Raw genomic sequence first — 27,159 nt, forward strand, 5'->3', positions numbered from 1 at the left:
CGGCTTATGTACAAACGATACGCTTCGCCCTTTGCTTTCTGCCATTCTCAAGTGGCTTTCTCTGGTTTCTCTCCTTGTAACTCTAAAGGGAAATGAGAGCTGTAAAAGAAGGGGCTAGGCCAGTGGTCGGCAAATTGCGGCTCGCGAGCCACATGTGGCTCTTTGGCCCCTTGAGTGTGGCCACGAAGTTTCAATAGCACTGTACGTGCACACCCGCACATGGTATTTTGTGGAAGAGCCACACTCAAGGGGCTGCAGTTTGCAGACCACTGGGGTAGGCCATTTAAAAATAATGATGCAGACAGAAACCAAGATGGCGGCATAGGTAAACACCAGAGTTTGCTGCCTTGAACAACCACTTCAAAAATACAACTAAAAGATTGAATGGACATCATCCAGAACCACAGGAAGGCTGGCTGAGTGGAAATTCTACAACTAGAAGGAAAGAGAAAAGCATACCGAGACTCAGAGGAGGCATAGTGCAGAAGTAAAATACTAAGGTGAGGAGGTGCATGCGGAGCAGGCTGGTGACTGAGGGCGTGGTTGTCGTTTTCAATCAGGAGGGAGTCTCAGGCTCTGAGCTCCAGTTCTGGGTGAGTCTCTGGGGACCCAGACTCATATGGGAGAAGCAGGACTGTCTGGCATCGGTCAGAACTCAAGGGCAGCTTTCTCTCGGAGGGGCTTGCAGCGGTTACCAGGACATTGAGAAGCGGAGCCTCTGAGAGCAGCCATAACTGCTAGCCCTGACCTGTTGATCCCGTGGGACCCGCCCCGCCCAAGTCCTGCAGGGAGGCTTTTGCTGGATAGCCTAAGGCAGAGGCTAGATCAGCACCTCCCTAGAGATCCAGGAGCCAATGTACCCAGAGGTCAGAGTGGGACCATCCAGTTTGCAGCTCCGTGGAACCATAAAGGACACACTCAGGGGGCAGACTCAGTGAGCACCAAAGCCCCATTGAAGCAAGTCTTGCCCCAGAGGGGTGTATCCAGCACAGAAGTTCTCCCACTGCAGACACAGCTGATTCTCACAGCCAATTGTCCTAGAGGTCAATTCCTCTGAGTGATACCAACAACAAGCAAGGCTTAACTACAACAAGATTGTGCACAAAGACCACAAGGGGGTACACCAAGAGTGTCCTCCTCAGGTAATTGGGGAGGCTGAACCACTGGGCCCTATAGGACACCTAGCACACAAAGCCACTCTATCAACACAGGAAGCATAAAAAATGCAGAGACAAAGAAACAGGTCACAAATGACAGAAGTGGAGGAAAGCAAACTACTGGATATAGAGTTCAAAACCACACTTTTAAGGTTTTTCAAGAATTTTCTAGAAACTGCCGATAAACTTAATGAGACCTACAAGAAATCTAATGAGACCCTCGAGGTTGTGATAAAGGACCAATTAGAAATTAAGCATACACTGACTGAAATAAAGAATATTATACAGAGTTCCAACAGCAGACTAGAGGATCACAAGAATCAAGTCAAAGATTTGAAATACGAAGAAGCAAAAAACACCCAACCGGAAAAGCAAAATGAAAAAAGAATCCAAAAATATGAAGATAGTGTAAGGAGCCTCTGGGACAGCTTCAAGCATACCAACATCCGAATTATAGGGGTGCCAGAAGAAGAGAGAGAGAGCAAGATATTGAAAACCTATTTGAAGAAATAATGACAGAAAACTTCCCCTACCTGGTGAAAGAAATAGACTTACAAGTCCAGGAAGCACAGAGAACCCCAAACAAAAGGAATCCAAAGAGGACCACACCAAGACACATCATAATTAAAATGCCAAGAGCAAAAGACAAAAAGAGAATCTTAAAAGCAGCCTGAGATAGAAACTCAGTCACCTACAAGGGAGTACCCATATGACTGTCAGCTGATTTCTCAAATGAAACTTTGCAGGCCAGAAGGGAGTGGCAAGAAATATTCGAAGTGATGAATGCCAAGAACCTACAACCAAGATTACTTTATCCAGCAAAGCTATCATTCAGAATTGAAGGTCAGATAAAGAGCTTCACAGATAAGAAAAAGCTAAAGGAGTTCATCACCACCAAACCAGTATATGAAATGCTGAAAGGTATCCTTTAAGAAGAGGAAGAGAAGAAAAAGGTAAGGATACAAATTATGAACAACAAATACACATCTATCAACAAGTGAATCTGAAAATCAAGTGAATAAATAATCTGATGAACAGAATGAACTGGTGATTATAATAGAATCAGGGGCATAGAAAGGGAGTGGACTGACTATTCTTGGGGGGGAGGAAGGGGTGAGGGGGATGCGGGAAGAGACTAGACAAAAGTCGTGCACCTATAGATGAGGACAGTGGGTGGGGAGTGAGGGAGGAGGGTAGGGTGGGAACTGGGTGGAGTGGAGTTATGGGGGGGAAAAAGAGGAACAAATGTAATAATCTGAACAATAAAGATTTAACTAATCAAAAAATAAAATAAAAATAATGATGCAGATGCATACAGTACAGCCACAGAGTCCAAGTTCATGTTACATTTTAGCGAAGAAGATGAGGACTCAAGCAATAGATAAGAGCTTTCTACCTGTTTGAGCTTTACTTTTTTTTTTTTTCCTTCCTGTCGTTCAGAAAACAAAGTACAATGGCCTCATGTAGCAACTCATCACTTCTTACAGAGTATGTCACGATATGGTAAAGCAGGTTTGGCCCTCAGAAACCTGGGTAATTGCTTCAAAGTCCTCATTCGCTACACATAAAAATGTAAAATCTTACAGATCCTGTGGGGGTAATGTCTTTACACGAATAGAGAACCCAAATCTTTTGATTTTAGCCACAACCGAAGGTAAGAAAACTTGAAGACTACCCTTCCTTTCTGAAAGAAAAATGAGTAGAGTCAGCATGCAGGATTAAGTTCAGAGGCTAATTATGATAAACACTTCTTTAAAATTCTCTGTGATGTTATGCCCCCTCCGCATGCACACTTTTGGGTAGGGATGGGGAAAATGGACAGTTTTCCAAATCTTTCTGGACCAGGTTATGAATTTCAGGGGTTTTGAACTTCTGGGACATCAAAGGCATTACTTAAAATGCAAGAACAGACTTTCTTTTTCGAAGTCCGAAAGCCAAAAATATTATTTGCACACCTCTGCCCCTTTCTTAATTACATAACAGAGGTAATTGTTTTAAAAATGTAAATGAATTTTTATCATAAAGGTTTTTAAATTGTTGTTGCTGATATACTATCCCACCTACAGGAGAAAAAAGTCAACTCATGTTGGGGAAGGAAATAATCTCTCATCTGTTAAGAAAAACAGAGTACCATGGGAAAGCAGGCGAGTGGGGGGCAGGGACCGGGCACGGCTTCCTCTGTGACACCCAGAACGTCATTCCAGACAGGGCTTTTGATATTGCTAGGTCCTGTGACCTTGGCACCCAGCGCACTTCTTCTTCATGGGTGATTCATGACAGTGCATACTTGAGCTGTTGCTGCCCGTTAAAGTAGAAGCCAAGGAAGAGTTTATGGGTATGAGTGATGTCAGCTTCATTAACTACATTTTATGTGAGATCACACAATGGCTGAAATTGAGGAATCAAAATTCTTGTCAAGTATACAAAAAGTACAGAGCCTTTTAAATCATTTAGCAGAAGCACTTGTAACAAAAGTACACCACTGTGTACATTTCACCTTAAAATGCAATAAAACAACCCCCTACACACCAATAAAAACAGACATAGGCCCAACTGATATTTGCAGAGATCAGTTAAACAAACAACTCCCCTTCCAAATCCTTCCTGGCAGAAAACCAGTTATAAACTATCTAAAAAAAATAAAGTGAATAATTAAAATAATTTAATTTAATAATAAATTAAAGTACATAACAGATGATGACTATCCACACTACAGGGATGCAATGAGCTCAACAATTTTTCCCAACAAAAGAATTCTCTGCATTTTCTTTAAACATGTAGAACAACCCTGTACATGTAAACATTTGATTATAGATTTTAACTTGAAGAGTTGGAAGCATAGTTTTTTAAGGGTCCATCTTAAAGGTCAGTCAGCAGTGCACAAAGAAGCAACTATGAAATAGTACTACCTGGCAAGAGAGAAGTCAGTTTCAATTCACAAGACTTTATTCCTATTCAGGTTTTCAAGAATGAGCTTCCTGCATGAATGAGATGCTCACACTAAGGCGCAGTGTCCTGGGGTGTGGACCATACAGTTTTCTTCACAAGGAACCCAGGTCCTTCCAAGGCTTCTGGCTGAACCCTGAAAATCTAGAAGAGCTCAATTTCTGTAGTTTAATTTGGTCTCTGTTACAATACAAATCCATCTGGGCTCCTTTTTTTTTTGTTTTTTTTGTTAATCCTCACCTGAAGATATTTTTTGCATTGATTTCTAGAGAGTGGAAGAGAGGGGGAAAGACAGAGAGGAATATCCATGTGACAGAGACACATTGATTGGTTGCCTCCCGCTCCCTGACTAGGGCCAGGGATAGAGCCCGAAAGGTACATGCTTTTGACCAGAATTGAACCAGGGACCCTTCAGTCCGCAGGCCAACACTCCAACCACTGAGGGATGAGCTACTTTTTAAATTAGTCAGAGTCAACTACCTTCTTGTTTAAAAATATTTCAAATCTTTTCCCCAGGGCTAATTTTAATACCATAAAAGACAGAACATATTCATGCCCTAGTTAATTGAGCAATTTGTGCATTCATTGATTCAAGCATTTATTGAGTGCCTACCGTGAACCAGACAATAAAACGGAAAAATGGAAAAAGTCTGAGGTGCTTATAGCCTAATCACAGAGGCAAAGGGTTCAGGAACCGACCGGCATGCCACAGTGTGGGTTGTGGGGGAAGGGAGCGTGGAGGAGTCAGTCCTGCCAACAATGTAAACTGAAGGCTTGCTGTTCCAAATGCAATATTTGTGCCACATTTTGTCTTCTGTCTAATATGTTTGTACTTATCGATCAGGATTAGCTAAGTGGAACAGACCAAAGGCAGAATCTAAATTAGGCAAAACTCAGGAGGAAAGATAGAATATTGCTGCAAGAAAATGCGCTGGATCACAAGAATGTTAACTGCCAATAAGTATCTCTAGTCCCTGAAGGATTGACTACATATTTCATGGGAATGTCTGAAGGGGTAGGAGAAAAGAAGCAGTCTGGAGAGGGAGGAACATGCTTCTGGAGTTTGCTGTGAGCTATCTTGCACTCTCCACTAGATTAATCAATCATTTAATGTCTTTCTTGGTGTTTAATGTTTGCATAATGATCTAATGGCAAAGAGAAATGAAGACAGATGCATTCATTCGCATGAGTTCACTTACATATCAAGGCTTACTAAATCAAGCTCTGCAGTGAAACAAATCAGAAAATTTAGTAACATAGGTGGTAACAAAATTAATGTACAAAAAACCATAACCCTTACATAAACAAACAACAGCCTACTAGAAGTTATCATTGAAGAAAAAAAAAACATTTACAATAGCCAAAAAATTAAATCTCTAAGAAAAAATTTAATGAAAAATGTGAGGGAAAAATTTAAAACACTTCTGAGGGATATAAGATCAGAACAAATGGAAAGGCACCCATTCCTTCATTCAACAAAAACTCAGCACCTACTATGGGCCAGGCACTGTTCTAGGGTTTGGAGACACAGTACTGTACGAAACAGAGAAAAACCCTCCCATCTAGAAACTAATATTCCAGTGGACAGCATAACCCAATACCACCAATCGGCCAATTCTCCCTAAGTTAATCCATAAAGCTCACAATATCAATAAAAATGCTAATAGGATATGGAGGGGGCACAAGATATACTTTATATTAGTGCAAAAATGGAACATGCATCATTGCAAAAATTCTGTGAAGAATTGTGTTCCCACAGTACGGCAGCTTGCTGTGAAAGAAAAAGACAGCCTGCCCATGAGGCCTACCTGAATGAGGTAATAGAATTATGACTGAACTACAATTGTACCTCCCTCGATAGCATTTATAAAAAGAAACAGACATCCCAGAAGCAAGGGCCTGGAGTGGGAAGGCTGGCAAAATCTCTGTGTCTGCCCCCAAAAATTGGTCAGAGTCTGGAACTATTTGGACATATAAAAAAATAATAATTCAGAAAGAAAAGCAGAGGAGTATCATAGGCCTAGTGCATTCAAAACCCATATTAGACCATTTAAGTGTTTTGTAATACTGTTCTACATGGACTAAAGGTGTAGCATAATCATCACATTTTGTTCTGTTTCAGAAACTCTCAGCGTCTGAAATTTCTTACCTCATTTCCTATTTAAAAAGTATAATTAGGCTTAATTATAATTATAGAAAAAGGGAGTTACTACTACTTTTGGAAGTTCCCTAAAATTCAGGGGCTAAATGAACAAGGAATTAGGAAGTGAACAATTGTAAAAACAGTTGCTGAAAGTGGGGAGACAGGTAAAAAGTGATGATACAACCAAGAGTGTGAAGGGCTATGGCAGTGATTACATAAAGGCCTATCACGCTGATACAGGGAGGGTCCCTCATCAGACAGGGGGTCGGGGGACCTGAGAGTGTGCTCTGGACAGCTCCTTGGAGGAGGTATCCATGAGCTGTCTTGAAACAGCCTCAGCTCAGCAAATGCAGGGAGGGAAGGTGTTAAAGGCAGAGGAACAGCACAGGCTATTACAAGGATTCTGCATAGTGCAAGTCCATGTCTGACATTAGAGGAAAAGCATTCTGTGTGTCATCATTCAATGTTAGGTCAGCGGTTGGATTTTGTAGATACTCTTTATCAAGTTGAGGAAGTTCCCCTCTATTCCTATTTTTCTGAAAGATTTTTTTTTATCATGAATTTGAATTTTGTCAACATTTTTTGCATTGATTGATATGATCATGTGATTTTTCTTCTTTAGTGTGATAATGTAGTGGATTACATTGATTAATTTTCTAATATTAAACCAATCTTGCATTTCTAAAGAATCTCCATTTGCTCATGGTATATAATTCTTTTTATATATTACTGAATTCTATTTGCTAATATTTTGTTAAGGATTTTTTTTTTGCATCTGTATTCATGAGGGACATAATGTGTAGTTTTCTTTTTGTACTATCTTTGGTATTGGTATCAGGCTAATAATACTAGCTTCATAAAATGAATTAGGAAATACATTTCTTCCTCTTCTATTTTTTGGAAGAGATTATACAGAACTGATGTTTATTCTTTTTAAACATTTGGTGTAATTTTTCAGTGAAGCATTTGGGTTTGGACATTTTTCCTCTCCTCCGCCCCCTCCTCCCCCTCCTCCCCCTCTCCCTCCTCCTCCCCCTCCTCCTCCCCCTCCCCCTCTCCCTCCTTCTCCCCCTCCTCCTCCTCCTCCTCTTCCTCCTCCTCCTCCTCCTCCTCCTCCTCCTCCTCCTCCTCCTCCATCTACTCCTTATTTTGAGTTTTAAAATTTGCAATTGAAAAAAAATTCCTGAATAGTTAAAGGGATATTCAATATCCAGTTCACACTGGGTAAGTTGTGGTAGTTTGTGCTCTTCAAGGAACTGGACCTTGTTATATTTTTAAAGTGCCCCATGTGATCCTAACAGGTAGCCAAGATTGAGAGCCACTGACTTAGGGTTTGGTGCATAAGGAAAGAAGGGTGGAAGAGAGACTGGGAAGCAAATAAATGCTCAGATTTGAGTTTAGAAAAGCTTAGCCTATTATTAGTGTAACACAATTTATTTGGTAATGATGACATGAAGTGTTGGGAAGAAAGGCATTAGATTTGGGCCAAGGAGATTCATTTAAAGACCACTGCAGTTAGGCTAGGTTGTGTCAACAAATCCAAAAATGAATAATGGCTGAACCACAACAGAAGTTTATTCTGTTCATATACAAGTCTAAGGTGGGTGCTCTTGATCAGCAGCCAGTTCATCTCCACATAGAGATTCAGGGATCTAGACTCTTCCATTTGGTGATTCTGTTTAATCCCTGTTTTATTCTGGTTTCCAAACTGTGCACTAGGGTTAACTCACAGGACCACCAGGAACAATTTCAAATTTCTGAAGGAAATACAGTCCTACTTGGTATCTGTTGGACACAACACCACTGATTAGCTGGAGAGAGCATTTTTTCCAACCCTGTCTTTCTAAAGCTGGGTTTTTGGTGGCTGCTATGGAAAAAAAAAAATCAAAATCAATGTGGAAGAGGAAATGAGATTGTAATATTTAATTTTATTTGAAGGTTTGAGAAGTTGTGCAATGCCCAACCATCACACACACACCATTACTAAATACTTGTGGTTGTTTTGATTTATATGTATTTTTTAAATGGTTACTAAGTGGTTAGGATATAATTATGTACTATGCTATTTGGGTCTAAGTACTTAATGAATGGAACTGCTGATGTTTTATTTGACCTGGAGGTACTGGGAAAGACCACTGACATGCCAAGGGCTCTGGGAACTAAGGAAGTTTGGAGACTTCTGCCCTAGGACTTTACTCTGTCTGCATTCACCAGGTGGAAGGAGAAAGACAGCTCTCTTAAACCCACCACTGGCCTCCTCCTGTTCACATCCCAAAGGCAAGAACTTGTTGCCTGGCCACACCTAACTGCAAGGGAGGCTCAGACTTGGACTGTAGATGCCAAGGCATTAGGATAAGGTGGATGTGTGTGTGTGTGTGGGGGGGCAGTTAGACAACTCACCAGAGACTGAAATCCACCAGTAGTGATGTGGAGGGCATGGAGTCAGGTGTTGAGGAAGAACTGCCCTGAGTTAGAGACAAATTAGTGTGTGTGGCGGGGTGGGAGGGGATGTGGGGGTGGGGTGCGGAATTGTGAGAGACAAGAGGACCTGAAGTTTTCTGACTTGTTTGTTTGACATCTGTCACTAAGGAAGGGAATCTGAACAAGGAGAGAAAGTTTGTGTTGCTGTGACTGATTGGAGGAGGGCAGTTACGTGATACAGTATCACCCAGAGAGAAACTAAATGAGATTTAAGTACCATGGAACACCCTAGTCTTAGGATAGTTTTCATCACACCCCAAACAAAGTGAGGGGTCTGTGAGATCCTCACCCCATAGCTGTAACATAAAGAGAGAAAATGCATGTTAAAAGCAACCACCATAGGTGCGTTCAGCAGAACAGGCGGTGAGGCTCTTCGCGTCGTGAAGTTTCATGAACAACATAGACTATTAAGAATATAATAAACAGTGAAATAGAAATACCGTTGTGAAAAACTCTACAGATTTTCACAGATTTCCAAATGCCAGTGATAGAGATAATGCTTTCCTCCCTTCTGTGTCTCCAGTGCCTAGAACGGTGCCTGGCACACACACAGGTGCCCTGTGGTACCTGCTGATGAATGAGCACATCAGTCCCACTGCAGGGAATTGTGACTGGGCGCTGGGCACTGGCTCCTGGCAAACAGAGTTATTGCTGAATGGTGCAGAAGGAAAATGATAAAGGAGCAGAATTTGAACAGGAGTAGACATATTTCCCTAAGCTTACTTGGCTGATTATGTTTTATCATTGCCTTAGTAAGGGGGATTGAGGCTTATCCCAGAATGCTTTAGCTATGTCTGGGTATTACCTTTGGAGAGAATATTATTGCCCACACTACAATTTTATCTGTAGATTGCTTTTAGTGATGCCACTAGAAAGTTTATCCCCCTCAGGAAATAAACAGATGCTTTTTCCAATACTCATTTCGAGTTCCTCCTAAGATGCCCTGGTTCAGCAAAACTGTGGGGATCAAAGTGGGTTTTCCGAGATGAAGGGCTGCACTTGCGGTCTCAGTGCTTGCCACCTGCACAGCGGAGAAAGGGTTCCTGGCACTCCCCACCTTTACGTAGTGACAGGAGGGATCTGCCAGAATTTCTCTCATTCCCTGGGAAGCCGAGCATAAGCCAGCTTAGTGGCAGGGATGTACCACTATAAATATTACCTAGCACAAATCGTCATGTGAATAGCTATGATCTGTATTTATCTCACCCAGTGACAGGGAGGACTGGATTAATGTCCGTATGTTTCTTAGAGAAAGAGGATATACAAATATGCAGTAGACAATATAAAAATCTGAGGCCCCTGAGAGCACGTGATATACAGATCAGGATTTAAAACAACAGAATAGAGATATGGACTCTTGGTGTAACTGATTTAGATATCTTATGTATCCTAAAGGACACCCCCCCCCCAAAAAAAAAAATCACTACTTTTAAAATATGGTAATACTAGAATTCTTTCAGTCTCCCACTTCTCAAAAAAGCAATGATTTAATTGTCAACATTTTCTATTAAGCTTTCCAGTGTCACAATTTATTAACAAGTTATTTAATTTTTTGGGGGGGGATCTTAATTTTCTTATCTCTAAAATAGGCATAACAACCATACCTACCCTAGAGTATTGTGAAGATTAAGTGATAAAATTCCTATAAGAAACTTATTGTAATACTAGACACATAGTGAGTGTTATATGTTAGCCATGGTGGTATTATTATTATTATTATTATTATTTGGATATTGGAAAATTCCAGGTATTCAGATTGCCGATATTTTACTGCATTTTGATATGAATAGAAGACAAAACAATTACCAGTGGTAGTTAATAATTTTTTAAAAATAATAGATTCCTTGGGGAATCTAATGATCCCATGGGCCCTCTCCCCAGAAAAAATTTGTATAAAGTTTTAGGGGAATTCATGGACACCCCGAGGATCTTAAATCAGATCAGATTTGAGCAATGTGAAAACCAAAGACCATTTTCTCTTAGGCTGACATTGTATAATCTGTGTGCATGTCAGGTAGGGATCATGGAGTAGCAAACAATGCCCAAACCTATCAGTCACGTGTTCCTACAGAGGCATCTACTCATCAAAATGAAACCATAGTATCAGAAACAGGAGGAGACTTGCCTCGGCCACACTTCACTTTTTCCTGAGCAGGATGGCTGAGTGGCGGGAATTTATACCTGAGGCTCCATGAGGACCAGCACAAAACCCCGGCAGGAGAACCAGTAATTGTACTTGTTTCCAGAGCCCCCGGCAATGTCCCTTTGGGCAAACTCTCCATCTGTGATTTTTCACTTGTATGTGGTTATAATAACATTTTCAAAGTTGTTGACAAGATTGAAACTGGATTCTTCAAGTTAAACTTAAGCAATTGGCAGAGTTAATTCTGAAATTACGCCAATTTTTAATGTGCTCCTGGGAAGTTAACTGCATCCTTATAGCTACTTGTGGACCCTTTTGGTCCAAAAATACTTTGTGAGCATCTACAGACTCTGTACTAGAGCAAATTGCTGAGCAGATTAATGAGATACTGTTGTGGAGGGATTTTTTGGGGATGTCTTTTTTGATACCCTTTTGGCCAGTATCTTATGTTGAATAACTATTGAAACATGAAAAAGTAGAGCTGCTGTGCTGGGATTGGAATGAGCAGATGGCCTGGTCTGTGAGTCCAGCTGAACAGGGATGAGAGACATGTCTTATCCAGCTGGTGGGTAAGAAAGGATCACTCCAGAAGTAAAGGAAGACCCTAAGACTGAGAGGTATTAGGTGGCAATGCTCTGGAAGCTAGTCAGAGCTAGTCACCAGTGAGTTAAGTGGCTTAGCTAGGTCCAGGTTAGGGGAGCTAAACATCACTTAGGACAGTGGTTCTCAACCTGTGGGTCGCGACCCTTTTGGGGGTCAAATGACCCTTTCACAGGGGTCGCCTAAGACCATCCTGCATATCAGATATTTGCATTACAATTCACAACAGTAGCAAAATTACAGTTATGAAGTAGCAACGAAAATAATTTTATGGTTGGATCACAACATGAAGAACTGTATTTAAAGGGCCAGAAGGTTGAGAACCACTGACTTAAAGGCTGTTGCTTCTTCAAAGATAACTGCAAAGACCATGCCTGGGAGCCCACGCTGCCTGAAGAGGAAAGTGAGGGAGGATAAACTTCAACAAGAAATCAGACCTCTTAAATAATCAGGGCAAAATGAGACTTAGAGCTATACTTGCTTGGCCTCCTCGTTCCATGGATATCTAAAGTTCCCAGAAGTCGCCGGGCTGTTGTGGCTCAGTGGTTGGGTGTCAACCCATGAACCAGGTCTTGGTTGGATTCCTAGTCAGGGCACATACACGGATTTCAGGCTTGATCCCTAGGAGGGGGCGTGCAGGAGCAGCCAGTCAATGATTCTCTCTCATCATGGATGTGTCTATCTCTCTCTCCCTCTCCCTTCCTCTCTCTGAAATCAATAAAAACATATTTCTTAAAAAGTACCCAGAGTCAAGCATCAACTAGACCAGTGGTTCTCAACCTTCTGGCCCTTTAAATACAGTTCCTCATGTTGTGACCCAACCATAAAATTATTTTCGTTGCTACTTCATAACTGTAATGTTGCTACTGTTATGAATCGTAATGTAAATATCTGATATGTAGGATGGTCTTAGGTGACCGCCAAAGGGGTCGCGACCCACAGGTTGAGAACCGCTGAACTAGACAAACTGATTGAATAGAGAAATTAAAATAAGTAAGCTCCTGACACCTTTTTAAGATTATCCATCATTTTAAAAGTAGTTAATACTTTTAAAAATATCCTCATATCCATTATCTAATTCAACCTTCAGACCAATTCTGTGAAGAAGATATTACTCCTACTTTGTAGATTAAGGAACCGAGACTTAAAAATTTGCTTAGCGGAACTTTGTATGTGGTTTAAGTACATGGAATTACCTCCTCATATAACTGAATGTTATCAATTTTCAGAGTCATAAAGTAATTGCTCAACAACGGGCACATGCATGTGTAGATGAAATACTACTGAGAAAAAGGCTGAAAAACAAGGCCAGCCTCAGGCAGACTCCAAGGCCCTAAGGTAGTAGTGAATCAGTAAATCCCTCATCATTTTGTTACCAATATCAGAGGCACTTATTTGACTTTCTCTTATTTTATGAGACTTGATCCATTTCAAATAAAGAAAGAGATGGAAAACTAATAGAGCAGTCGCTGCAGATAACCAAGAGGCAAGGCATCAAGTGAGCCCTGTGGACTCTCCCTGGAGAAGCCACGCAGCCTGCTGTAGGGAGCTTGAGTTTTATTAGAACCTTACGGAGACCCTGCTGGGATTTGGAACTGCCCGCGTCAAAGACAGCTCCCAATCCTGCTCCAGCTTCCTCCACCCTCACCAGGTGGGAGCCTTCTCTTCTGGCCCCTCTCATGGTCAAGCTGTTTTCTTCTGCTCCACATGAGAAACAAGCATGTTCTTGTCTCTAGGGAACTAGCAGACAAACCAGAGTCATTATTTCCTCTCTGCTCAGTCCTTTGTATTAGTATCTCAATCACCATATATAGCATTGCCTTGCCCAATTATCTTGTAGTCTCACTCTGAGGATGAAATGTGTTCCTTCTTTCCATCCATCCATCCATCCATCCATCCATCCACCCACCCACCCACCCTTCCTCCCATTGACTATCTATTGATTATTTGCTAAATGCTAGGTACCCTGATATCCAGCAATAAACAAAACAGAATTAGTTCCTGCCCCCAAGTAATTTTTATTCTATATATATATTTTAAGCTTTAAAAAATCATAGCCAATATAATTAGTGATGATTAGCAAAACAAAGGGTAAGGAATCTATCTGGGGCTAACTAAAGAACAACTGCTTTAAAAATATTTGCAACTGCTTCATTATGTCCTGGAAAGCCCAGCCATACTACCTTGGGCAAGTCACTAAACCCGCTCTGGGCATTAATCTCTGCACTGCAACGTAAGAGAATTGAACTAAATAATGTTAAAAATACCACATTTCATTGACTTCAAGATGCTATCACCTGTAAGACACACTGTTATTTTATTTACCGCTAAGAAATGCTGCCAATTAAGTTACAACATAATGCTTTCTTATTACTAAGTTGTTTTTCAGTTTTTCCTTATAAAATCACTCAAAGTTCATGCATGAAAGGGAACATGTAAGTTACATAAATGGGTTAAGGTGCCAGCCCCACGTTCTTCACAGTCACGTTCTGACCCAGTGGCACTGATGTCCGGATTTCCCACATGATGCTCTTCCCCACGTGAAGAACAGTGGAGAGGCAGGCTTCTCAGAGGGTGCTCTGCCAGTGTCTCTTGGACTTTCTTCCAAGCTGCTGAGACCTGCTTGGCAAGTTTTGATGCTTGTGCCTCCTTGATCTTATGTGAAAGTGTCAACAGAATGTTTTAGACGATCCTTCCTCAGATGGTCCTTAAATGGTTTACTGTCTGTATCTTCCAGGGGTTCCACTGACCCAATCACACCACCAGGAATTATAACCAAGTAAGGGCACGCACAGGCAGTAATGATGACATCACAACCACTGCAGGTTCACGAACAACCATATGATGAATCCTGGTCCCACAGTTATCAAAGTGTGTGTGTGTATGTGTGTGTGTGTGTGTGTGTGTGTGTGTGTGTGTGTGTGTGTGTGTTGGGGGGGGAGTGGGCCTTTGAATAAATGAAATATAATATGTTCCTCCAAACTCCACTTTCAACTGAAGTGCTTAAGGTACCCAAGGAAGGGGAGGGGGGAAGGCAAGCAGGCATATCTCTAAGTCCCTCTTAAGCTAGTCTCGTCTGTTCTCTCTTCTGTTCCTCTATGTAAGATTTTGTTTGCAAATAGGTTTTTTACTGTGAAAAAGCAAGTGTGAACCCTGTCAGATGCCTCCCAGCTCTGGCATTTGGTAATTCTGAAATAATAATGAACAGGAGAAGCTACTGACTCTTAAAGTCCAGGAATTTCACTGCCACAGACGTCTTCCAAAGCCCTGAGGGGCGGGGGGGAGGGAGGGAGGGCTAGCTATGTTTACATGGCCACATGGTTTTTAAAATTGGAAAAGTATTTTTTTTTTTTTTTTTTTGCTCTTAAAGAGCTGCCTCCCTCCAAGTTTACAAACTTCTGGTGCCACAAAACCTAGCCCCTCCTTTGACTGCGCCATTTCATACCTATGTAGTCCTTAATGAGCTACCTAGTAGAGTCACATACATTTTCTCATTTGATTCCCACGGAAACCCAGGATCTTAAACATGAAATATCTGAAGCTTTTCAAGGTAAGATGACTTACTTAAGGACACCATAGCATGCAAATCATTTCGCTAGAACTTAAAACCAGGTGCTTTAACTCTAAAGCCAGTCTTCTTTCTCCTTTATTACTTTGGTTAACATGGTTGTCTTGGATCAAGAAGTTGCTAAAGTGACTGTGATAAAAGGTTTTTCCCCCAATTCTAATAAAAAGTTCTAACCCTATTTTTCTTTGACTTTTTGAATGTAAGTATGAAACATTAAAACGAATTGTGGTTCAAGTGGATTGTGAAAGTCACTTTCATACAACGGGTAAAAGAATATTTACTGGTTTGTATTGAGTCATCGATCTGCCAAACCCTCATTTGGAAGGCCACGCCAGTTCCAGAAAATAACAACTTTGTGTTGGAATTCAGGAGAAATATGTCCTGCTGAATATCTAAAGAAAAGGCTTACTCTTTTTTCTCTTGTTTAATCTTTGTTCAACCCAGTGATATATGCACACATAGGAACATATTTTTGTCACATCTGGAATCTGGATACATATTTCCTGGAAAAATATTACCCGTGTCTTTGGTTTCCATTGCAAATTCTCCTTTAACAGATTCATCATATGGCCTGAATACAATCTCAACCCCTGTTATCCAGCACGAACAGAGCAGAGGACAATTTCTTTTTAAAAGCACAACGCCCTACCAGTGCCTTTAAAATCTATTAAAGAAGATCTCACCAAGCCCATGAGAGCATTACAATAATTGCTTCTCTTACCCAGGTGAAAAAAAGGACATATCTGTCAACTAAAGAAGTGCAGAAGCAATTAGCACCTCAACATTCTACTGGGAGATTGCTTCAATTAAAGAAATAACAGGGATGCGTCACGCTTATTGTATCGCTAATATTTAGTTACTAGCATGGCAGTAGAGCCCCTCAGTTACCCTCATCCACTCTCCCGTGCCCTGGGGCCAGGAGCTAATGTGGGCATGGTCCAGGGTGAACGCGGGTGCTGGCACCTGTGGCACAAGTGGTTGTTTGTTCACAGTTTCCGGAGGCTGAATGCACAAATAGGGCTGGTATGTGCCCTGATGAAATCAACATGCAAGGCTATGTATGTCTTACATCAATAAAAGCACATTTTTTTCAGGCATTAAAAGAACATTTCTGGATTCTGTGCTATCTCAATGAAACTGCCTTATCTGTCCTTTTCAAAGGCTGGGCTACTAAAGAGAAAGTTTATAACAGGGAATTTGGAAAATGAAATGTATTTTAATAGACACTGCCTTTATAATTATTCAAAGGGCGTGTATACATTTAAACGGGACACCTCAGGTTTACCTAGCCGTCCATATAAACAGCGGAGGCTCATGACTGAGCTGGGCAGTGAAACAGGCAAAACCCTTGTTTGTCAGCAGCAAGATCTAGATCTCTCTAGAAGTCCAATCCATCATCTTTCCCGCTTCTGGGAGCCACCCACTCATGTGTATGCAGCCTTTATTGAGTGCAATCTAGGAACACAAGCCTGATTAGGGTTTTGAGAGACACAGAAGCTGAAACCAGGGCCTGGGCTACTGCAAGTCTTAGTGAAGCTAAATGTAACTCTCTTCTTCCTTTCCAACCTCACCCCCACCCCAAAGCTTGGTTGTTGTGAGAGGGACCAAAGTCACTCCGAGAATTCTCAGAGAAAATCATGTAGGATAGACTGGTGCCCATTTTTACACAGGTGAAGTCAGGTAAAAATGAAAAAGATGACATGTGAGAAGAAAGACGCTGGAAGAGATTGGAGGAGGAGGGCCTGGTTACTGACTTAATCACATATGATCCTAAAGGTCATCTGGTTCAAGACCGGTCTCCATTTAGTGTTTATCATCACCCAGCACCTGTCTGACTACCCCAGTGTGAGAAACTAATCCTCTCCGAAAGCCACCCACGTCTTCTTCAGGCAGCGTCATTGAACCACCGCTGCGTGTATTAGGCACTTAGCATGCACGCAGCCTCACTGAGTATGCTGTTCCAGACGCGCTCCAGGCGGCCATCATTCTTCCCAATGCCTGATCACAAGCCCTTGTGTTGTCCCCCTTTCTTTCTTTCTTTTTTGTCAACTTTTAAAAAATCCTCACCCAAGGATATTATTTCCATTGAGTTTTAAACGAGTTGAAGGGGAAGAGGGTGGTGGGGGTGGAGAGAAACATCAATATGAGAGTCACACATTGTTTGGTTGCCTTCTGCTCACGCCCAGACCAGGGCCTGGGATCGAAACTACAACCGAGGTATGCGCCCTTGACTGAGAATGGAAACCAAGACTCTTTGGTCCGAGGGCCAGCACTCTAACCACTAAGCAAAACCGGCCAGGGCTTGTCCCCTTTTCTTGAGTATGGACATGACCTGTGACTTGTATCTAATCAGTAGACTATGGCCAAGATGCTGGGATGTATGATTATGGTATGTGGTTACCCACATAGAACAGTAGTGCCCATCCTGCTGGAGACCTGACCATCTTTGTGGGCTTTGAGGAAGCAGCAGCCACATTGGGTCTGAGGGTCACCTCTGGCTGACAGCCAGCAAGAAACTGAAGCCATGAATAAAATTCTACCAACATCCTGAGTGAGCATGAATGCAGACCCCTCCTCAGTCAGGTGTCATCTCAGTCAGATGAGACTGCAGCTTTGTGAGACCCTAAAAAGAGGACCAGAGGATCAAGCATGCCTAGATTGCTGACCCTCAGAAATGGATGTAAAAAAAGTCTGTGCTTTCAAGCTGCTAAGTTTTGCTGTTACACACCAATAGATAACAATATACAGAGGTTCGCCTTTATCAACAGGGATAAGTTCCAGGATCCCCTCAGTGGATGACTGAAACCTTAGGCAGAACCTTATATATAATATGTTTTCCTATGAATACATACATATGATAAAGTTTAAGTTATAATTTAGACACAGTAAAAGATCAACAACAACTATGAATAAAGTGGAACAACTGTAACAACATCTATACTAATAAAAGCCCAGGTGGTCCTCGCGCTCAATGTTGTCACAAGATGGCCACCACAAAGATGGCCGCATGCACAGTGGAGGCAGGGCCCAGCAGCCGCTCCGTGTGGTGAGGGAAGGGAAGTTGTGGGCAATTGGGCTGGCAGGAGAGGGCAGTTGTGGGCGATCAGGCCGGCAGGGATTGGGCCTAAACCAGCAGTCAGACATCCCTTGAGGGGTTCCAGATTGGAGAGGGTGCAGGCTGGGCTGAGGGACACCCCTGCCCCCCATGCATGAATTTCGTGCACCAGGTCTCTAATACTGTAATAAAAGTTACATGAATGTGGTGTTCTCTCCATATATATCTATTCCTCTCAAAATACGTCACTGTACTGTACTCACCTTTTCACTTAAAAGAGGCACCTTGCGAATTTTTTTTGGCATACCCGAATTACCAGCATCACTACTGTTGTGCTTTAGGGCTTTGGTTGAGTAAAATAAGGATTACTTGAACACAAACATTGTGATACCACGACAGTCAATCTGATAACTAAGATGACTACAAGTGACTAACGGGTGGGTAGTGTATACAGTGTGGACATACTGGACAAAGGGATCATTCACAATACTCAGAATGGTGCCCAATTTAAAATGTATGAATTGTTTATTTCTGGAATTTTCCATTCAGCTTTTTGGACCATGGTTGACCATGAATAACTGAAACTGCAAAAAGCAAAACCATGGATTTGGGGGGGGGGGCAGATTACTGGAGATGCTTTATATGCATTAACTCATTTAATCCTCATTACTCTCTCATATCATACAGAGGGAAAATTGATACATGAAGCATGAAATTAACATAGCAATAGATGGCAGGGCTGGAATTCAAACAAGACAGGCTGACTCCAGAGCCCGTGTTCCTAGCCAGTAGGGTTGCTCCCTTTCTCTACTTAGAAACTTCTGTCTTAAGTTGCTTCCAAATCTCACTCCTATAACTTAGCCTTATAGCATGGCTCAAATATCCAAATTCAGGTGTCAGTTAAATACATTAAATGAATAAAGCAAGCTGTTTGTAACCTGATCAGTAGGGTGTGAACATGAACTGGGGTGAAGAGCAGCAGGTGCTGCTTCAAGGAATTTGCTGGTCAAACAAACACATCTGTGGACTGCCCTCAGCCAGTGGGATAATCTGGCTGGTGACCCTGACATATGAGTTATGGTGTGCTCTGAGATCAGGGAGAACACACTGCTCCTTTTCCATATCACTTAAAATATCAGAAAACAGTTATCATTTTTGTTCCAAATCTTCTATTTTCTCCTGTTTTTATAAATGACAAGACCCTCGCATTTATGTTGTGCTTTCTTGCAGACGGTCTTTGGTCTTCTTGACATGTGTATAAATATTTAAAAGGCCCAGGCTCTGTGTGGTTTCAGCTGGCAGATATGTATCTCTCCTCTTCTCCACCTGCAGGGTTGGGTCTGGTGAGCCCACAGGGATATGGTTCTGCTAGGTAGCTCTAATCCATTAATATTTCTCTTGTCTTTATAGCATTTTTACAGAAGTCACTAAGGTATTACACAAACACATTTTGGTATAAGATTCAAATGATACATAAGTGCATGGAGCAAAGCCACACTCGCCCTATACTCCTCTCATCGCAGAGGAAACTACCACTGGTCTTCGGCCCAACCTTTCATTCTCTGTTGAGACACTAACATTTCACCTAAATTGGATTAAACAATAATTATACTTTCAACCAAACAATATGACTTGGAAATCTTTTCATGATATGGCCTATAAGTCTACCTCATACTTTTTAAAAAAAATGTTTAGCAGTTTTATACTATTTCTTAGAATGGCTGTGTCCTAGTTCGTAGGAACAATTCCTTAATTGATAAATATTTTAGGTAGTTTCCAATATTTTACTAACAAGCAACGCTTTGATGAACATCTCTGTAAATACTGATATGCTAGCACATTTTATTCCCAGTTCTGCCCATTTTCATGGTCAACCATACCCCACCTCACTCATGACTGACTGAAGGGACTCTCAGTTCCCACCTGTTAACAACGAGGAACCTGAGTTGGGGGAGGTCCCTTTCTATTCCCACAGCCACCCTCCTCCAAGTCAACGTTGCTTGCCTCAGAGATAATGAGTGATGGTAAAAGTGGTTGTTGGGTGGCTTCTTAGATTTATTTATTTTTTTTTTATTGATTTCAGAAAGGAAGGGAGAGGGAGAGCGAGACAGAAACATCAATGATGAGAAAGAATCATTGATCATCTGTCTCTTGCACACCGTTCCCCCTATCTCCCCGGGGATCAAATCCATGACCCGGGCATGTACCCTGACCTCCTGGTTCCTAGGTCGATGCTTAATTACTGAGCCACGCCGGCCAGGCACTACTTAGATTTTTTCCAAAGCATTTCTTTATCAAATTGAGATGATTTTCAAAAATTATCACATCTTGAATGTAGGCAAATATTGGTTACATCTTTGTGCACAGGTGTGAGGATAACTGTAGGATATATTCCCAGAAATGCTGGGAAAAGTGCAACATTTGAAAACATTTTGATTGATGTTATCACAGTCTTCCAAAAACATATTTTTACCAACAATATACGAATGTTTCTATTTTCCTATGCTCTTGACAGCACTTGACAAAATCATTTTTAATATTTGTCATTTCAGTTTTTTGCAAACTCCTAACATTTTTTCTCTTTATTCTTGGTGCCTGGAGAACAAAAGAGGAGTTCTTGCCATCATAACTATTGCCACCTTCATCTGGTCTTTTAGAAAGAATAGTTCCTGAAATATATGTTTTATTAGAATATGGACAACTTTATCATGTGAGGACTGTAGCTAACAGGAGTGTTAAGGATAATTGGAAGACTTTTTCCAAGTCCTCTAGGCCAGAATAAGAAGAACATGGAGAAGAAATCTGCTCTTAGAAGCTGGTATAAAGTTACTTTTAGCATGGTGAAATGCTGAGCTACTCAACTCCCATGATGCATCTCCAGTGGCCCCTAAGGAGATCTTGTTCAATCTTAAACTGGAAAGGATAGGATTTAACATTAAAGTAAGAGGAAACTTATGCCAAAGGTGGTAAAGTGACAATAAGAGAATACTTTAGCTGTTTAAAATGTATTTTTGAGTTTCTAGAGTCAGATAAATTACCGCCCCAACAATTAAAAGAATGTGCAGATGTGATGGTGAAACAAAGAGAAAGATGAAAAATGTGCCAAAAGGCTGGGAATGAGTGAGCATCTCAATTTCTACAATGAGGGGCTCTGGAAATCCTAGCTCTCTGGAATTGATGGCATGTTTTGGCAAAAAAAATGTAGAAAGAATTATTGTATCATTGAAGAATAAGGTCTGCAAACCAACATTATGTATAAAGACAGTTTAATGAGATTTCAGAATTTCAGTTGGCTTTCAGAGACATCTGTCATGATAACCTGTGGGCAGAACAGAGTACTGTGAGCTGAAAGTCTAGGAAGTTCATTAAGGATGCAAATCATTGTTAATGGGGAAGGATCACAGTTTCCGGTGGGGATGAGGCAGAGCTCTGTTCTTGGTACTGCAAGGTTCAAAATTCTTAATACTCTCAGATGTTTATTAAATTTGTGGCCAATCCATTGCTAAGAAATGTAATAAATGTATGTGATGATCAGGAATAGAACTATTTCCACTATGTTGAAAAGATGAGCCAAATCATTGGAGAACTGGGTACACAGCTGAAAGATTAAGGCAATTCTAAACTCAAATACCAGCTCTGTTGTTGTTGGGCTAATTACTTAAGCCTCTGCGAGCCTCAATTTCTTCCTCCATAAAATTGAGATGATTATTTATCTTGAATAAATAAGACTGGTACATGACAGATGCCCAACAATTGTTAGTAACCTCTTTCTCCTCCCATTCTCAAACTTTATCAGCTGAATATAATAGAAATAAATGTGCAGATAACTGAATGAAGGGTGTAGAGTTGTCCAGCATTGTACAAAGTGCTACAACTCAAGGAAGGAAGCCTGACTCTTAAGAGGAAGTCATGAGGACAAGGTTTATAAGTTTTAGTTGTGCAAAAGTTCAATGTAAATAAAGATCATTATTGCATGTAAAATATAATCTTGATCGGCATTAATTAAGTAGAACATCCCGATCATGGAAGGTAATGGTTTTCTTGCACTCTGTTCTCTTCAGATCACAGCTGGGGGAAGGGTGCAGTTTTGGCTGCCAGATGCTACAGAGCACTGAGGAGCTGCAGAAAGACTCTCAGGGTGATGAAAACATGCCACAGAAGGCAAGGTGGAAGGAAGGAATATGCTTTACCTGGTTAAACCACGACGACTGTGATGATGACACAACACGATGACAATGACTCAGGGAAGAGATTACAGGTGCATTAAAGTACCTGAAAAACTTAATTTGGGGAAGTTCAAAATAATCAAAAGAGCCAATTGGTAGAGGTACGGGGGGGACTTCAGCCCAATGGTATGAGGAATATTTCTTAACAGGAAGACATATAAAAAATGGGGCTACCTTGTAAGATAGTGTTGAATGCACAAATAGGGCTGTTTTTCCTGTTTCTAAAAAAATATTGAAGCAGAAGAAGTTAGATGTGGCATTTCCTATATTGAAAGAGGAAAACAAAGAAAGATGTGTGTGTATGCACAGTATGTGTGGTAGGTTTAGTGTTTATTAGAGAAAGAGCAGTAAGGGTACTAACAAGGTGCACTCCTTCATTCCATCTCATTATTCTGTAAGGTTTGATGCACAGTAGTGATCAGATCCTAAGGTAGATGATGAGAGGAGAGTCTAATTCAACAAATGTGGACCACTTCAGCTATGAACCCCACAGGGTACAACTTTGTGGAGGAGTTTTTAATAAAAATATTTTCTTGAATTTAAGGGACTATACCTTTAAATTAGAGATAAATCTAGAACCCAAGAAAATAATTGCAGAGAAACTTGATATAGAATGAGGTAAACTGCCAAAAGATTTAATAAAAGTACATAATATGCTGGGTATTCATAAAAAGAAATGGTTTTGGAAGGAAGAAATTGTCAAGGAGCTCCCAGGGGAACTGGAATATAGTATATGGGGACGACATGGGACATGAGCATTAGATGGGTAAGTTCATTTTAAAAAGTATGTTTATATTTATTTCAGGGAGGAAGGGAGAGTGAGAGAGAGATAGAAACATCAATTATGAGAGAGAATCACTGATTGGTTTGCACAAGCCTACAACCCAGGCATGTGCCCTGACTGTGAATCGAATTGTGACCTCCTGATTCATAGGTCGATGCTCAACCACTGAGTCACGCTGGCCGGGCTATGGGTAAGTTCATTTTATCCCTTTTTTATTTGAAGAGGTAGATTATGTAAGAGAGAAAAGGATACTACTTAGTTAAGAATCTACAGGGCTGCACAGTAATCCTTGGCCATTGCCTTAGGCAATCCACTTTCCCAGCCTTTGAAATGACACTGCCTCCCCTCTGCACAAGGCTAGGGCATTCCCTTCCCCTCCTTCCTCTCTCTGATGACCTCACCTGCATTTCACTGAGAAACCCAGCAATCATTAGACGACTGACACATCCTCTCAGCAGGAAACCTACCATCCTCTAGGCCCGTGTGCCCTTGGACCTTTGTCTGCCTTCCCTCCTGCTGACACTGCCACTGCAGGATGGATGTCCCCCTCCAGCCTCTTCAAAGACTTTGCTTTTCCCCCTCCATCTCCCTCCTCAATTTCTCAAACTCCACTAGACCAACCACACCAGCACACAAACATGCTGATGTCTAGGTTTTATCCAAGAGCCACTACTCTCCCGCCCTGTGATTTTGGACTGGCTTCTTTAGCTCTCTGAACTCAAGTCTGCTCACCTGTTAGAGGGGAATGAACAAAACTTACTTCCTGAAGGTGGTGTGAGGAAAACATGAAGCAATATTTATGAAAATGCTTAGTCCAATACTTGGAACATAGCATGAAATGAATAGCAATAGTATTTTTACTATTATCTCTAGCTTCCCTCACTCTCTTTCTAGGTTAGGTTACTCTGGTGATCAGGACATTCTTGCTACTCCCCAGGCTTTGGGTGAATATTATTCAACAACTGCTTTCTCTTTAAGAATTTCTTTTCTCTTTATAGCAAAAGCTCTGAATGCGTTTCACTCCCATTCAGATCACCTACTTCTGCACTATAAACCAACAACTACTTATCAATATATCGACAAAGTATATAGCATAGGGGTTCCCAACGTTATTTCTTCTGAGAAGAATCTCCTTCCAAGCCAGTGTCTGCCAAATTATGGTGTAATAAACATTGCTAAATGTATTTGAAGAGGATATATAAATCTTTAAAAAATTTCAGAGTTAAAAAATTTATAATTTATATTAGAAAAATATAATTAACATATCAAATCATAGATAGTAAAGGTTAGGATAAAGCTAAGTAAACGAGGAGAAACCAAGATGGTGGCATAGGTAAACACCGGAAATTGCTGCCTCACACAACTACTTCAAAAATACAACTAAAAGACAAAACAGACATCATCCAGAACCACGGGAAGGCTGGCTGAGTGGACACTCTACAACTGGAAGGAAAGAGAAAAGCACACTGAGACTCAAGGTGCAGAAGTAAAGTGCAGAGGTACGGAGGCGCACGCGGAAAGGGCTGGCAACTGAGGACATGGTTGTCTTTTTCAATCAGGAGGGAGTCTCAAGCTCCCGACTGCTCTGAACTCCAGTTCCATGTGAGTCTCTGGGGACCCAGACTCATACGGGGAGAAACTGGACTGTCTGGCATTAGTTGGAACTTGAGGGCTGCTTTCTCGCAGAGGTGCCTGCAGCGATTACCAGGACACTGAGACGCAGAGCCTCTTAGGGTAGGACTGAGGAACAGCCATAGCTGCTTGATCCACCCTGTTGATCCCCTGAGAGCCCGCCCCACCCAAGCTGTGCACAGAAGCTTTTGCATATGAATGGCCTGGCCCTTTGCAATCTGAAAATTACCTAAGAAACTGCAGCTGAGTCAGAGAGACCCAGAACTTCCAAAAGAAGGCCCAAGGCCCCATAGCAGCTTGCATTGCTTCACAGCTGGGCCTCATCTGGGCACCTCCAAACCCCAAACAAAGAAGAGGAATCTGCAGATCTCTCCATAGCTCCTGCTGGGTAGCCTCAGGAAGAGGCTAGATTAGCACCTCCTTAGAGATCCAAGAGCCAGTGTACCTAGTGGTCAGAGTGGGACCATCCAGATTACAACTCCTTAGATCCATAAGGGACACACTCAGCAGGCAGACTCAGTGAGCACTAAAGCCCTACTGAAGCAAGTCTTGCCCCAGAAGGGTGTCTCCAGCACAGAAGTTCTCCCACTGCAGACACAGCTGATTCTCACAGCCAATTGGCCTGGAGGTTAATTCCTCCCAGTGATACCTACAACAGTCAAGGCTTAACTACAACAAGACTGTGCACAAAGCCTGCAAAGGGGTGCACCAAGAGTGTCCACCTCAGGTAATTGGAGAGGCTGAACCACTGGGCCCTATAGGACACCTAGCACACAAAGCCACTCTATCAACACAGGAAGCATAAAAAATGCAGAGACAAAGAAACAGGTCACAAATGACAGAAGTGGAGGAAAGCAAACTACTGGATATAGAGTTCAAAACCACACTTATAAGGTTTTTCAAGAATTTTCTAGAAACCACCGATAAATTGAGTGAGACCCTGAAGAAATCTAATGAGACCCTTGAGGTTATGAAAAAGGACCAACTAGAAATTAAGCACACACTGACTGAAATAAAGAATATTATACAGAGTTCCAACAGCAGACTAGAGGATCGCAAGAATCAAGTCAAAGATTTGAAATACGAAGAAGCAAAAAACACCCAACTGGAAAAACAAAAAGAAAAAAGAATCCAAAAATATGAAGATAGTGTAAGGAGCCTCTGGGACAGCTTCAAGTGTATCAACATCCGAATTATAGGGGTGCCAGAAGAAGAGAGAGAGCAAGATATTGAAAACCTATTTGAAGAAATAATGACAGAAAACTTCCCCTACCTGGTGAAAGAAATAGACTTACAAGTCCAGGAAACACAGAGAACCACAAACAAGAGGAATCCAAAGAGGACCACACCAAGACACATCATAATTAAAATGCCAAGAGCAAAAGACAAAAAAGAGAATCTTAAAACCAGCAAGAGAAAAACAGTCAGTTACCTACAAGGGAGTACCCATATGACTGTCAGCTGATTTCTCAAATGAAACTTTGCAGGCCAGAAGGGAGTGGCAAGAAATATTCAAAGTGATGAATAGCAACCTACAACCAAAATTACTTTACCCAGCAAAGCTATCATTCAGAATTGAAGGTCAGATAAAGAGCTTCACAGATAAGAAAAAGCTAAAGGAGTTCATCACCACCAAACCAGTATTATATGAAATGCTGAAAGGTATCCTTTAAGAAGAGGAAGAAGAAGGAGAAAAAGGTAAAAATACAAATTATGAACAACAAATACACATCTAAATCAACAAGTGAATATAAAAATCAAGTGAATAAATAATCTGATGAACAGAATATACTGGTGAATATAATAGAATCAGGGGCATAGAAAGGGAGTGGACTGACTATTCTAGGGGGGGTAATGGGTGTGGGGGGTGCGGGAAGAGACTGGACAAAAATCATACACCTATGGATGAAGACATTGGCGGGTGGTAAATGCAGAGGGTGGGGTGGGAACCGGGTGGAGGGGAGCTATGGGGGGGAAAGAGGAATTACTGCAGTAATCTGAACAATGAAGATTTAATTTTTTTTAAAAAAGCTAAGTAAATGAGAGAACTAATTTAAATGTACCTAAAATATTAATCATAATACAGGTGGAACACATATATATAACAAACATTATGAATTTGACCTGTGAATGACAGAAATTTGGGAAGCTGTTCTAAATCATGTAAGCCCAATGGATAAGAAAGAAGTATTAATGGCCTCACAGAAAACTGTGTAAGACAATTCTTTACTTTCCCTAATGCCAATAAATACAACCTGTACCCAAGCCAATTTTCTAAGGTCACTTCATTAAAGCTCCCTGGGTTGAAGGTCTCCCTAACCCATAGAGTGAGAGAATTAATTTTTCTTCAATGCAGAGTAATAGAGAAAGAAGGCTTTCTTCTTGTAGCTCTTCTGCACATGTTGTTGAGCCTCCTTGTAAGAT

The 27,159-nt window shown here is 41.3% G+C and overlaps 1 protein-coding gene across 4 annotated transcripts in view; it reads right to left on the reverse strand.

Annotated features, from left to right (window-relative positions):
• The window catches only part of GRIP1 (glutamate receptor interacting protein 1), a 681,581-nt gene that overhangs the window by 144,922 nt on the left and 509,500 nt on the right, over positions 1–27,159 (reverse strand). The gene's annotated exons all lie outside the window — the stretch shown is intronic.

The sequence above is a fragment of the Myotis daubentonii genome, chromosome 2 (genome assembly GCF_963259705.1).
Source record: "Myotis daubentonii chromosome 2, mMyoDau2.1, whole genome shotgun sequence".
Lineage (NCBI taxonomy): Eukaryota > Metazoa > Chordata > Mammalia > Chiroptera > Vespertilionidae > Myotis > Myotis daubentonii.